The 14,233-nt window shown below is 48.0% G+C and overlaps 2 long non-coding RNA genes across 6 annotated transcripts; both read left to right on the top strand.

Moving 5' to 3' along the window:
* The first annotated feature begins 446 nt into the window (after positions 1-446).
* LOC133497200 (uncharacterized) lies at positions 447-5,541 on the top strand. Of its 5 annotated transcripts, none has more exons than XR_009793979.1 (3): positions 447-1,330; positions 2,726-5,184; positions 5,349-5,541. It is a non-coding gene; the product is annotated as an uncharacterized LOC133497200 (long non-coding RNA). The 5 variants fall into 5 exon arrangements; XR_009793977.1 differs by lacking the exon at positions 5,349-5,541 and having other exon boundaries at positions 458-838; positions 1,129-1,330; positions 2,726-3,835; XR_009793975.1 differs by lacking the exon at positions 5,349-5,541 and having other exon boundaries at positions 458-1,002; positions 1,129-1,330; positions 2,726-3,835.
* A 7,900-nt stretch (positions 5,542-13,441) lies between these two features.
* On the top strand, positions 13,442-14,230 carry LOC133497199 (uncharacterized). The gene is made up of 3 exons (XR_009793974.1): positions 13,442-13,470; positions 13,639-13,734; positions 14,133-14,230. It is a non-coding gene; the product is annotated as an uncharacterized LOC133497199 (long non-coding RNA).
* The last annotated feature ends 3 nt before the right edge of the window (positions 14,231-14,233 follow it).

Raw genomic sequence — 14,233 nt, 5'->3', positions numbered from 1 at the left:
TACAGTGGTGAGGTAGGTAATTGTGATTTTCAGTACTGTTGAGTTCAATGTGTCGATGGCTCTAGCTTTTCTTTGTCTCTTCAGTCATGTTTGTCTAGGGTTTTGGGGCGCTGTAATGGCAGCAGATATTAAACAGTTGGTGACCGGGTGGGATAAGAGACTTTAGCAATATGTAGTCTGCTATGGTAGTGATAAGCTGCAATGTCCTCCAGGGAGAGCAGCAGTAGCATCCAGTGTATGGAGTTGGGATGCTGTTGATACTCTTTGCAGAGCTCTACTGTCTGTGGTGTCACCCAGCATATCCACCCGTGATTGCAGAATGCAAGGACATGGTCCCTGGGGGGTTAGGGGCAAATTTAGGGAGGCAGAATGGGATGATTGATTGATTCAGGGAGAAACAGTGATGATTTTTATGCCCAAAAAGCCAAAATAGAAACACATAATTTATGATTGGATCTTTTAAACCCAATGTTTTTCTTTCGAGTTCAATCAGGGCTAAAATCGTTCTTAGGGTTCAACACACATCCAATGTTGCTAATTTGGCTTTACATGTCCAAACATTGCTCCAACAATGCCGTCAGAACTAAGAAAAAAGTGCCATGCAACTCAAGTTGTCCACAAATGTGGAGGCTGTAAACGAAAGATTTATGAAAGCAGATCTCAAAATATTTACCTCATTCATGGCCACATTAACACAAAAGGAAAAACGTTTAACAATATATTTTAAAAAAAAACTGGATTTATCTTCTGAGTACAGGACAGGCGAACTCGGCTCCTGAAGTGTTTCAATAAACTGGTTCCTCTAACGACTGAGCGTACCGTGGACTGAAAGTTCTAAGTTAGAAACTAAGTTCCCCTCCTTTCCAATGCATTTTAAATCCAAATAAATTACTTGAAATGTACAAAGTTTTCAGTTTGAACATTTTACATGGAACGTCTCGGTCTTTTTATCCAAATCAAAAACGTTCTAAAATGGCAGCTCCGCCCAAAGAGCAACTGCAGGTGTAACATGAGCAACTTGTGGATTTATCAAAGAACGAAAAAGACATAGAAACAAATATTTGTGTAAAGACTTAAAACGATGTTGTTGATGACATGTTCTAAAATACTCCATGTGTACATTTTTAGATTGATGTATGAATCGACTTGCATCATCCCGTTACGATCAAAGTTCGGTTCCACTCGCCAAAACATCTCACGGTGAAGAGGTGCTCTGGGTGACGTCATTCCTCCACCGAGAGGAGCAGCAATGGCGAAGCTAACGAACGAGCTAGCTAACTGACAACCAGTATGACCGACGTCTTGTCCTGTAGACTCTGAGGCAAACAGGGTGAGAAAAGAGGCATCTTTCTACCTTCTGTGGACATCACAATATGTTGAGTCTCCTCGCATAGACTTGCGACGTGGACGCCATTTGAGGAGACCCGATGTTCCAAACGAGTGTACACAAAAAACTTGCTCGAGTTGAAACAAGAGAGAGATTTAGCTTGGGGGGAAAAAAAACGTTCCGTGACACTATTTGTGTAGCGTTTTTAGTTTGTTTTTTTTAATTATTTGATCAACACAAATTAGTTCAATTCATCTCAACGAAGTATTGCATTTAAATATTTTGTGAAATTTGAACAATTATTAAATGTCTTCAGCCCAGGTTTTCAAGATTTGTCAAGTATTCAGTTGGCCGCCTTTTTATATTTGCTATTACCGCTGGATGAAAATGTGAGTGACTGATTCAGGAAATGGAGGGGTGGCTCGAGACGCCAAAAATGTATTTGAAGTCAGACGACATTTCATGAAGAATAATATGACTCAAGTCGGCGGCGCGGTGGAGCAGCTGATTTGGCCTCAATTTAATCAGATAAATCTGGTTGCACAAGGATGCACTCTAACCCTCTCGTGACTCTTCTCGGGCTGTATTTGAGTGTCTAAAATTGCTGTCCCGACTCACTTTGATTCGAACTGCGAATCCTGACATCAGACTGTGCGGACACGTGTCGTCCTTGCGTGGTTTGATTGCCGAGCTCGAGTTGAACTTCACTGTTGCTTTCATGAAACTTGAAAACTAAAGTCTGAAAATAGATGGTACGTGCAGTTATTGTTAAATGAAAGTAGCTCACAACACGTCGGTTACTGTAACATAGTAATAGTACCGTTCCGTCTTCACATAAATACTTGAGTAAAAGAATAAAAGTATGCAGAAAAACTAACCTGACAAGTACAATTTCTCACAAAATGTTACTTGATTATCATGCAGCACCTATAAAAAGCCCCACAAATTTGAGGTAGCACACACTGACAGTAGTGTCAATAAAATACATGTTAAATACTTCAGCTACCGTATATGAGTTCCCTCAAATGTTTTTGCAATTCACTATTTTTCCTCATTTAATACATTTCCAAAGGTGGTACTGACATTTTTCACGAGATAATGGGAATCTAGTAACAAGTAATCCATATTTACAAAGAACTCGCAGAAATACGGTCAGAAAATTCCAATGTAAAAATGTGAAATGAAAAGAAAAACTATTGAACACAAAGAAGGAAGGTTGGAAAAATATGTTGAAAGCCAAGACAACACCTTACTCTATCAAAAATCAAATTGGGCACATGCTAAAACATACAGCACACAAAAAAGGTCAGGAATGCATAACTGAGTTTCATTCAACTTTATTCTATTCTTTAGCAATGCACTTTTTTAATCACTCTTTTCTTTATAATCTGCTGGCAGTTGCGGCACCATGGCCGCCGTCCCTGTGCGGATGGAGAAATGACCCCTTCTCATCAAACTAAAACACCAAGACGGGCCGTCTTGAAAGTGTCCCATCTTTGTGTCTTGTGTCGAATGGTGACTGTAGAAACTTTCTTCCGGCTATTTTTTGTTCAAGGAAGTACGTCTTCCATCTGTGGCCAACATGCTTCGTTCTTGTGGAAATTCTGTTTCGTCTTCTTAACCTAAGACTCACGACCTGGAATTAAAAGGGACTATTTTCACAAGCAAAGAGGTGAGTAATGTATTCTGTCGCCAAGGCCTGTTTGCATGCTCAGACCACGCAAGACCCAATTGCTGACCAAAAAAAAAAAAAAAGAATGTCAAAGCTCATGTAAAGTTTGCTGGACAACATTTGAACAAGCCAACATAGCCTGGTCGGTAAGAGCAAAATTGAACTCTGTATAGCGTAATACACACCACATTTGAAGGGAAATGACACTGCACATCGCCCGAAAACCCAGAGCGACAGTGAAGTACAACTTATCCCAAAATGGTACTTGATTATCATACAACACCTATAAAAGCCCCCCGAGGTTGAGGTAATGTATACACCAGAGCCAGCGTGACAGTGAAGACACGATGTGAGGCTGTTTTTCAGGAAACGGTCATGGTCACCTTCATATTGTTGAAAATTGCCAATGATGGCTGTTGTTGAAAGCAATCAATTGTTGGAGAGTTCAGTCCATTCTCCCTGTCCTTCCACATGAGATAATTAAATACAGTCTATAGTTTCCTGTCAGAGTCAGGGTGGAGGCACCCCTGTGCACCTTTCCTCGACTATGTCGACTTTGCGGCACATGGAAGAGGAGGATGATGCCACGGCCGCTTCCCCCGCCTTCAGTTCTTCGAACTACCTGTACAGGGCCGACGTCAGGTCCATCTCGGGCTGAGGTACGAAATACTGTAGCGTGCGCCCTGTTTCTGACGGTCATGTCCACTTTGCACAACAAGCCGAGGAAGGAGGATTCTTGTGCTGCCTCCACCCTCCCGTCATGGGAAGGCTGTTCAACAATGTCAGACAAATTGTGTTTTTGACATATTCTGGAAATAAAGATGATTCTGAAAACATCTGTCTACTAATTGATATGTCGCCAGTGCAAAATTCTTTCCTTGCAATGGTTATATAATGCTAAGTTTGTGGTGAAACAGGTTTGAACGGTCAAGACAAAACATGTGTAGTCATAGCAAAAAAAATACAAACTGCTACAAATTTGGAATTATGAGGCTTCAGTTTGATATCAGCAATATCGGATCCACTTTCCTGATTAAAAGGTCCCAATTCCATCCCAACTATGGATATTCATGACTCTAATTCAAAGTCCTACCACCAGCCATGTTTAAAAAATGTGTGAGTGTTTGTTTATATCATGAGTTTTTCATCTGCTTTATGACAGAATCCATTTTTTTGTGCAGTATATGCGCAATACTAACTCTTGGGACTTGAAATGTCTAAAATGTCTACATTTTAACACTAGATGTCACCACAGATCCACCCAAGATGAGATCTGATTTTTCGGCCTTGCAGGAGGTCAGCAGTCAGGTTCTCCGGACCAGTTACTCATTCTCTGTCATTGTTGAATGAAGTGCAATTTAGCCATCCATTCATTCATTTTCTTAGCCTCTTATCCTCACAAGGGTCACGGAAGGGCTGCAGCCAATCCCAGCTGTCATCGGGCAGGAGGCGGGGTACACCCTGAAGTGGTTGACAGCCAATTGCAGGGCACGTGAAGACAGACAACAGTCGCACTCACAATCACACCTTGGGGCAATTTAGAGTGTCCAATTAATGTTGCATGTTTTTGGAATGTGCACTGCAATTCCAAGCAACAACGGTCGGCTGCGATGACCCGCGATGGCTCATCTCCGCCGCGGAAGAGGATTGGAAGGGGATGCGGTTTAGCCGTGATCGCATATCATCTGAATATGGCTCGAAACAATCGTGTAATATTGCCCTGAGGGCTTGAAACAATATTGTAATATTGCCCCGGTAACTTCACTCAGATGTGTGCTGTTGTCCTTTTCGAAAAGAGCTTCCGTGTCAGAAGGGACGTGTTGGTTTCCCATAGTTAGGGTGCACCGCGTGTTTTCATTGGCGAATGTCCGGGTGACGTCACGGACAGAAAAGGCAGCCAATATGGCGACCACTTGGATAGCGTAGAATGAGACTAATGCAACTTTGCGCATGGATGACGCGCTCTCCGCTCACATTTATTTTTTCGTATGGACATTGAAGTGAATAATGTTATATGTATTTTTCATTACTATATCTATTTTAGAATGTTTATAGGGACGACACTTGGGCTTGAAGTGAATCGGGCTCAAAATTTTGTATGTAATTTGTGTAGAACGCTCAAAAAATTTAGGAACAATACAGACGACATCAACGTCATGACATTTTGATGGGTGTGTCTTATCAGGTAAACGGAATCCGACATTTTGAATTTGCCTCGATGCGGGGAAGATTTGGTCAGCCCATGTGGATGTGGAACACTGTTTAATTTTTCTCAACTTGTTTGCAATGCTCACTGTTATCCCCCCGCAATTCAAACAACCACAATTTTGTTGCCCTCCTCTTCTGAAGTGCCGTCTTATCATCAGCCCTGATTTGGTAAGTAACGTTTATTTTTTTTAATTGAATTTCGATAAACAGTCTTAAATTTGTAACTGGGAATGCATTTGTACAATGTACACAGTGAATATTTGTTGTAAACGATTTACAAGTCCAAGTAATTTTGACTTAAGAAGTTGTTGAATGTGACGTTAATTAATTTTTACAACGGTGGAAGGTTATCAGCGAGTTTTGTTTGTCAGTGTTGTCTTCGCTGCTCGCTCGTAACGCATGTACGTACTGTGAGTATAGCCTCGATCTGGGGAGTTTCAAAGAAACTGATCTGAACTGAACTGTTACTGATCTTAGTGATAGGAAAGGGACCCACGAACCTGCGAGCTAGCTTGCGTGACTCCGTCCGCAGCGGAAGGTCCTTTGTGAACAACCATATGCGTTGTCCCACCTTGAACGCCGGTGCCCTTCTCCTCTTGAGGTCCGCCGCGGACTTGTACGAGCTGCCCACGCATATTAGTGTCTTTCGGGCTATTTCCAAGGTCCGCTTGCAACGCCTCATCACTGCCAATGCGGATGCCATCGCGGAGTCGGTGGCCACAGATGGAAACAGAGAGGGAGGGTAACTATGAACGATATGGAATGGAGCCATACCTGTGGAGGTGGAAGGCAGGGAGTTGTGGGCATACTCCACCCATCCGAGGTGCTGGCTCCACGTGCTGTGATCGTGCGATGCCAGACAGCGGAGGACAGTCTCCATGTCCTGGTTTTTTCTTTCTGTTTGGCCATTGGAGTCCGGGTGATGACCTGAACTGAGCCTTACTTTTGCCCTGATGAGGGTGCAGAACTCCTTCCAGAATCGAGATACGAATTGCGGTCCTCTGTCCGATACTACATCCACTGGCAGGCCATGATCGCGGATGACTTTGTCAAGTAGTAGCTGTGCTGTCTGCTTGGCGGACAGAATCTTGGGAACTGGCACAAAATGGACCATCTTAGAGAACCGATCGATGGCTGAGAGAACCACTGTATTTCCCTGGGAGCAGGGTAGACCTGTAACGAAATCTAGGAAATGTGTGATCAGGGACGAGAGGGAACTGGTAGTGGCCGTAGCTCACCCATCGGTCACAGGCGAGAGGTCATATTGGCCATACAGATGCGCTAACATACTCCCTCACGTCCTTTCCCAAGTTTGCCCACCAAAACCGTTGTTCCACGACTGAGCGGGTCTTCACCATGCCAGGGTGGCAGACGGTCTTGTTGCGGGGTGAAGTGAGGGCGTGCAGGGGGGCAGCAATGGAGCTGAAGTTCCGGATGAACTTGCGGTAAAAGTTGGCGAATCCGATGAACCTCTGCACCTCCCGACGATTGGTGGGAGTGGGCCATTGGAGAACCCCGTCGATCTTACTGGGATCCATTCAAACATGAAACCCTGGAATGAGACGGAAGATCGGTGGAACTCGCACTTCTCCATCTTGACATAGCTGATGTCGTAGCAATGCTGTAGCAGCTGTGGCACCTCCCTGACGTGTTTGATGTGAAAAAGCTAAGCAAAGAGTTGCCAAGAAACGTTAAATGTTGACTTCCATGGAGACAAAATTAAAAAATAAATTAGAAAAAAGCGCAGCAAAGAGTTGCCAAGAAACGTTAAATGTTGACTTCCATGGAGACAAAATTAAAAAAAAAACGTTAAATGTTGACCTTGTTTATTATAAGTCGAACGTCTTTCTCAAAATTACTTTTTGCTGTGGTGCACTGTATTTATTTCACATACTACAGTTATAACACAAGGCTGTATGGAACTGTAAAGAACTGTTCAAACTTTGCTTAGTTATATTGAAGTTTAGTAAAGCGCGGCATATATTTAACATTTGCAAGAAAATTGTCAGGTAATCATTCAATAAATGAAGTGGTGCATTAAATATCTATCCAGACTGCAGCAAAACAACAAAGTTTTAGATGTATGAAACAAACAGAGAATATCTGACTGTCCAATCACACCTGAGAATGCCATTTTTTCCATTCCTTAATGTGGATAATTTTGGAGTACAGTAACCCTCATTATTTTGGGGTTAATGGGGACCAGAACCCCCCGCCAAATGTGGAAAAACTGCAAAGTAGGACCCCCCCATTCTTATTTGCTCTTGCATTTACAAAAAGGATGTATTTTTTTGATGAATCCTTTGATCTGGTGTTGCCACACCTCATGGTTCATTTGGAAGTGTCAATTTAATAATTACTTGGGGTTCTTTTGAGATGGGGCGGCACGGTGGATAAGATTGAAAAGAGTTGGCCTCACAGTTCTGAGGTACTAGGTTCAATCCCGGACTCATTTGTGTGGAGTTTGCATGTTCTCCCCGTGCTTTCTGAATGTGTCAAAAGATGTGTTCAACAGTGTTATTTTGTATATTTTTGTGCATTACAGCAGCATTAAATAAAAAATCAAAGTTGTTTATTTTTCAAACAATGTCCTAAACTACAGGAGATTGTGCTTTTGTATTTTGTTTTTTTTTTTTTTAGTCATTTTTGAGGTGTGTTTATTTGTCGTCCTTTGTATCTTCACTTCATTCACAGGTGGGGTTCATACGAGTAGTTTGGACACGTGGTGACAATATTAAGAGGCTTTCCTATTTACTCCAGTTACATTATAAAGCCATTTTTTCTGAAATGAGTGACCATGCAACAACGATGAGGTGGATGAAGTATAATAAAATAGAAAAAGCGAGTGGCACTTGAAGATTAATTGACAAAACTACACCACAATTCCAGCCTATTCGAATCCACCCATTTTGCCGGCCTTATGCTGTTTATCGCCTTTTGCATTCCGGCATCAAACTGCCTTGTCAAAGTCATTATCACCTATGTTATGCATAAAACTGAAATGAAGGATTTTGATGGGGTGTGACCTTTAAATTACCTTTATTTGAGGATGTTACAGGAGCCAAATGCCAGGCATTCCACACCAAGTTAACAGATATGACATGCAAGATAATCTAGTCAATTCACATGGATCCCGAACCTCTCTGCAGACTTTTTCTGTGCGGGTGAAAAAAATTTACAGCGCCCCATTCTCCAGCGAGTTATGATTTTTATTTTATTTTGATTGCGCCCCAACGCCAAGTTCAAAATGCGGCAACTCGGTACGTTTTCTGTAAATCCAGGCTGCGTCTCGTCTTCTGTTGAAAATACTTTATCTCGAATGATGTGAAATTATTCGGTCTGAGATCCGGTCGACAGTCCAAACAATCCGAAGTACTAGTACGGATGGGCTTACGAGGGTGGTCAGTGGACAGGCGTGGGTCGGTGCACGGAGAGCAGAAGTCAGGAAAACAGGAGTGCGGGAACGAGGCATCAAGAACAACGATCTAGCGGAGGACAAATCGTCCCCCAAGTCTTATATATACTGGGAGGCATCAGCCGGGACAAGGTGCAGGTGTGCGCTGACTAATTGGCTGGCCAGGCCCAGCCTGTACAGGAAGCCCGGATGACAGTACCCCCCCCCCCCAATGGCCGGCTCTGGATGGCCCAGGAGCATCAGGGTGAGCCGCGTGAAAGTCCTTGATGAGGGAGCGGTCTACGACGAAGCGGGAGGGGATCCAAGAGCGCTCCTCGGGGCCATATCCCTCCCAGTCCACCAGGTACTGGACCCCCCTTCCTCTGCGGCGGGAAGACAGCAACCGGCGCACAGTATACACCAACCCACCGTCGACCATGCGGGGGGGGGCGGGCGGGACTTGAGCGGAGGAGCCAGCGACGACGTGCGATTCGGGCGAAGTCTGCTGACGTGGAACGTAGGGTGCACCCTCATCGACCTGGGCAGTCTCAGCGAGACGGCGACCGGGTTAATAACCTTGGAAATCGGAAACGGGCCAACGAACCTAGGAGCCAGTTTGCGGGATTCCGTCCGCCGCGGGAGATCTTTGGTGGAGAGCCACACTCGCTCTCCCACTCTGAACTCTGGCGCTGGCCTCCTCTTGCGGTCCGCTGTGGCCTTGTAGGCCCTGCTCATGCGCAGCAATGTCCTCCACGCTGCTTCCCAGGTCCGTTTGCAGCGTCACACCACGGCCAGGGCGACGGGACCCCGGAGTCTGTGGCCAGTGGAGGAAACGGGGACGGAGGATAACTGTGCATGACATGGAGTGGAGCCATACCTGTTGAGGCGGAGGGTTGAGAATTGTGGGCATAGTCCACCCACTTGATGTGCTGGCTCCACGTGCTCTGGTCCCTGGAGGCCAGTCATCGAAGACTGGTCTCCAGCTCCTGATTTATCCTCTCAGTCTGGCCATTCGACTCAGGGTGATGACCCGATGGCAGACTAGCTGACGCGCCGATGAGGCTGCAGAACTCTTTCCAGAAGCGAGCGCTGAATTGCGGACCCCTGTCCGAAACAATGTCCCGGGGTAGCCCGTGATAACGGACGACCTCGTCTAACACCAGCTGGGCTGTCTGCTTGGCCGACGGGATCCTTGGAAGCGGCACGAAATGGACCATCTTGGAGAAACGGTCCACTACAGACAGGACCACTGTGTTCCCTTGGGAGGGCGGCAGGCCGGTGACGAAGTCCAGCGCGATGTGTGACCACGGACGAAAGGGAGTGGACAGGGGTCGCAACTCACCAACGGGCCGTTGGCGGGAAGTCTTATTGGCCGCACACGCCGGGCAGGCGTTGACGAACTCCCTTACGTCCTTGCTGAGGTTGGGCCACCAGAACCTTTGTTCCACCACTGAACGTGTCTTTGCCATACCCGGGTGACAGACCGTCTTGTTGGTATGGGCCCAGGCGACGACGTCTCCCCACAGAGATGGGATGACGAAAAGGCGGCCCGGCGGACAATCCGCGGGCGGCGGTGTCTCTCCCAGTGCCTCCTTCACCCGTGACTAGACCGCCCAGGTGAAACCGGACACGAAGCACGCCTCTGGCAGAATAGGAGCGGCCTCTGATTCCGTGCGCTCCCCCTCGTGGATCCGCGAGAGTGCATCCGGCTTGCCGTTCTTGGAGCCTGGGCGGAAGGACAGAGTAAAGTGGAAGCGAGTGAAGAATAGGGCCCACCTGGCCTGACGGGCGTTCAACCGTTTCGCGGTCTTCAGGTACTCTAAGTTCTTGTGGTCCGTGAAGACAACGAACGGGACTTGCGAGCCCTTCCAGCCAGTGCCGCCACTCCTCCAACGCGCTCTTGACTGCCAGCAGTTCCCGATCTCCCACGTCGTAGTTGCTCTCTGCCGGGGTCAGCTTCCGAGACAGAAACGCGCACGGGTGGATCCGACCGTCTCTGGGACTCCTTTGAGACAGGACTGCTCCAATTCCTGAATTAGATGCATCCACCTCCACCAGAAACTGGTTATCTGGGTCCGGAACAATTAGAACGGGAGCAGCAGTGAAACTTGCCTTTAATCTGCTGAAGGCCTCCTGGCAGATCCCGGACCACGAGAAGGTGGTGTGTGGAGAGATGAGCGTATGCAGAGGAGCGGCCACCGAACTGAAGTTCCTTATGAACTTCCTATAAAAATTAGCAAATCCCAAAAACCTCTGTACGTCCTTCCTGTTGGCGGGGGTGGGCCAACGCCGCACCGCGTCGACCTTCCCGGGGTTCATGCGTATCTCTCCCTCGGCCAGGACGAAGCCCAAGAAGGACACTGATGCCCGATGGAACTCACACTTGTCCACATTAACGTACAATTGGTGCTGCAGCAGACGCTGGAGCACTTCTCTGACCTGTCGAATGTGAGAGGTTAGATCTGCCGAGAAGATGAGAATGTCATCCAGGTATACAAAGACTGATTTATTCAAAAACTCCCAAAGCACATCATTAATGAAGTTTTGAAAAACAGCCGGGGCGTTGGTCAGTCCGAAGGGCATCACGAGATACTCGTAATGCCCCATGGAAGTGTTGAAAGCAGTCTTCCATTCGTCACCCTCCCGGATCCGCACCAGATGATACGCGCTGCGCAAGTCCAACTTGGTGAAGATCCGGGCTCCTTGAAGGAGTTCGAAGGCTCTAGCTATCAGGGGCAAGGGATACCTGTTCTTGACCGTGATGTCATTCAATCCCCTGTAGTCGAAGCAGGGTCGCAAGGTGGAATCCTTCTTTATGAAAATGAACCCCGCGCCGGCTGGTGAGGATGACAGTCGAATAAGTCCTGTTGCCAGGGACTTCTCGATGTACTCCCTCATTGCCTGGTGCTCCGGTCCTGTCAACGAGAACAGTTTCCCTCTGGGGGGGTGAGGTACCCGGGAGGAGTTCGATGGCACAGTCGTAAGGCCGATGCGGCGGCAGAGCTCGTGCTCTAGACTCTGAAAAAACCTCCCTCAAATCATGGTAGCAAGAGGGTACTGTGACTAATTCGGCCGCGGTGCTAAGCTCGGCAACTTGGATCCCTCTGTCCTCCCCGGCGACGCCACACTGCTTGCGACAGTCCTCACTCCATGCCCTAATCCGACCCGTGACCCAGTCAATGTGGGGGTTGTGTCTCTTGAGCCACGGGCTCCCCAAGATTATGTCACTGTTACAAGAATTGAAAATGTGGAAACTTATACGCTCTGTGTGCCCCTCCGGAAAGTCCATACGTATAGTTTGCGTGCGGTGTGTTACACGGCAGAGGAACTGGCCGTTGGCGGCGTACGCAACCCGAGGACGCTGCGCGGGGAAGGTTGCCACCCGCATCGCTTCGACTATCCGCGGATGTATGAGGTTTGCCTCCGAACCAGTCAATGAACACTGTCACTTCGCAGGAATGAGCCTCTGTCCCGACTGTGAGGTGCAACAGTGATCGCTCCGTCTTAGCGCCAGTATACCGCACCCTCACCGGCGTCGAGATCCCACGGTCGGGGCGCTTCGGCAGGGTCGGACAGCGGGCGATTATGTGTCCCAAACGACCACAGTAGAAACAGCGCCCCTCTCGTCGCCGACGTAAGCGCTCCTCCGCTGAGCCGCCAAGCCCCTCCACTTGCATGGATTCCGATGAAGCCGACAACACGGGTGGCCGGGAAGCAACCGGGCTGAGACTCTCCCTCTCCTCCTCCCTCAGGCCTTCCATCTGCCTCTGCACGGTGAGGCGCTGGTCCACCTTGAGGGCCAATGCAATGAGGGAGTTTAGCGAAGGCGGAAGATCCATGGCAACGAGGTGGCCACGGATCTGTGGGGACAGTCCCTGGTAAAACGCGTCATGGAGGGCCTCCTCATTCCAACGGCTCTCGGCAGCCCGGATCCGGAACTCAATGGCGTAGTCGGACAGGCGGCGACGTCCCTGGCGAATTGTCATGAGCGAGGACGCCGCCTGGCGTTCCGGAGCCGCGTACTGGAAAACCTCGGTGAGCGCGCAGACGAAGCTCGCCCATGAGCGGCAGATCTCCGAGTTACGACTCCACTCGGCGGTGGCCCATGCCTCCGCCCTCCCCGTCATGTGGGAAATGACGAAGGCGATCCGGAGCGGTCCCTGGGAAAAGCGGAGCGGACGCTTGCAGCTCAAAGTGGAGATCACACTGCGCCAGGAAGGGCTTGACGTTACCGGAGTCGCCTGAGAACCGCTCTGGTCGAGAGAGCGGAGTGATGCCGGAACGGGGAGGCACAGGAGCGGCTGCGCTAGCTTGAGAAGCTAGCCACGGTTCCAGCTGGGCGCAGAGCTCCTGGATCCGTTGATTCATACCCTGGAGAGCAGCCTCTTGCTCGCCCAGGTGTTTGCCCTGCACTTGCAGCACACGGCGGATGGCTTCGGAGTCGGCTGAGTCCATGTTCTGGCTAGATCGTTCTGTCACGAAACGGGGCTCAAGGGTGGACCCAAATGCACGACTCCAGAGACAGCAGACAGTACAGAGGAAATCTTTATTCGGTCCGAGGTCTGAGATCCAGTAGACACTCCAAACAATCCGAAGTACTAGTACGGATGGGCTTACGAGGGTGGTCAGTGGACAGGCGTGGGTCGGTGCACGGAGAGCAGAAGTCAGGAAAACAGGAGTGCGGGAACGAGGCATCAAGAACAACGATCTAGCGGAGGACAAATCGTCCCCCAAGTCTTATATATACTGGGAGGCATCAGCCGGGACAAGGTGCAGGTGTGCGCTGACTAATTGGCTGGCCAGGCCCAGCCTGTACAGGAAGCCCGGAGCATGACACCAACGACGCCATGCATCTCTCCATGCTGGAAGGTAACCGAACACAGACAAGAAGATGTCATGATGATGATGTTCATTATTGTGTTCTGAATCACCAGAACAAATACATATTCAAGCACAAACTATTTCTAAGTCCTCCTTGACACACACTTCATCAATGTGACATTGCGTATAAAGATTATCGCTGCATTGTCTCCCTAGACGTCCGAGTTGGAGGTGGAAGACCACAAAAGAGACCCCTGCAAGTTTGTTCTTTGTGTGGGACACACACGGTCGTCGAAAAAGATTGTTCTGAAGGTAAGACGCTCTTCCTCTCCTCCTTTCCAATAAATACTTTTAAGGTTTGAACCATGTCGGAGAGCCACACTCCAATTAAAATGTTTTTATACATGCTAAGTATCCATGCTGGCCATTTGTGTCTTCCGTATTTTTTTTTTTTTTTTGTCATCCTTAACCATCATTATTCTCTCGATGTGTTTGTGTTTACTGTATTTGGTATTTTTAGCACAATTAAACATAAAAGATTAAGTATTTTAACTGCATACAAACGCATACGTGAACTAAAAGTCCAGCTGATAAAAGATGCCAGGTAGTTTGTTCAGACTTGTGAGATCGACAGACAGAAACGACAATTCGCAAAAGCAGTTGATGATTTGCAAGTGGCTCAAACCTTCGATTATGCTCCTTCTTCATAGGCATCCAGAAGACAGAATCAGGAGGACTGGGTCAACCGGATCAAGGAGGTGATCCGAGAGCGCTCGGCGTACCACCACAAGTGCCTTGTGAAGGCACCTGA

The sequence above is a fragment of the Syngnathoides biaculeatus genome, unplaced genomic scaffold (genome assembly GCF_019802595.1).
Source record: "Syngnathoides biaculeatus isolate LvHL_M unplaced genomic scaffold, ASM1980259v1 ctg208_pilon_pilon, whole genome shotgun sequence".
NCBI classification, from domain to species: domain Eukaryota; kingdom Metazoa; phylum Chordata; class Actinopteri; order Syngnathiformes; family Syngnathidae; genus Syngnathoides; species Syngnathoides biaculeatus.
This window is presented reverse-complemented; position numbering and strand designations above follow the sequence as displayed.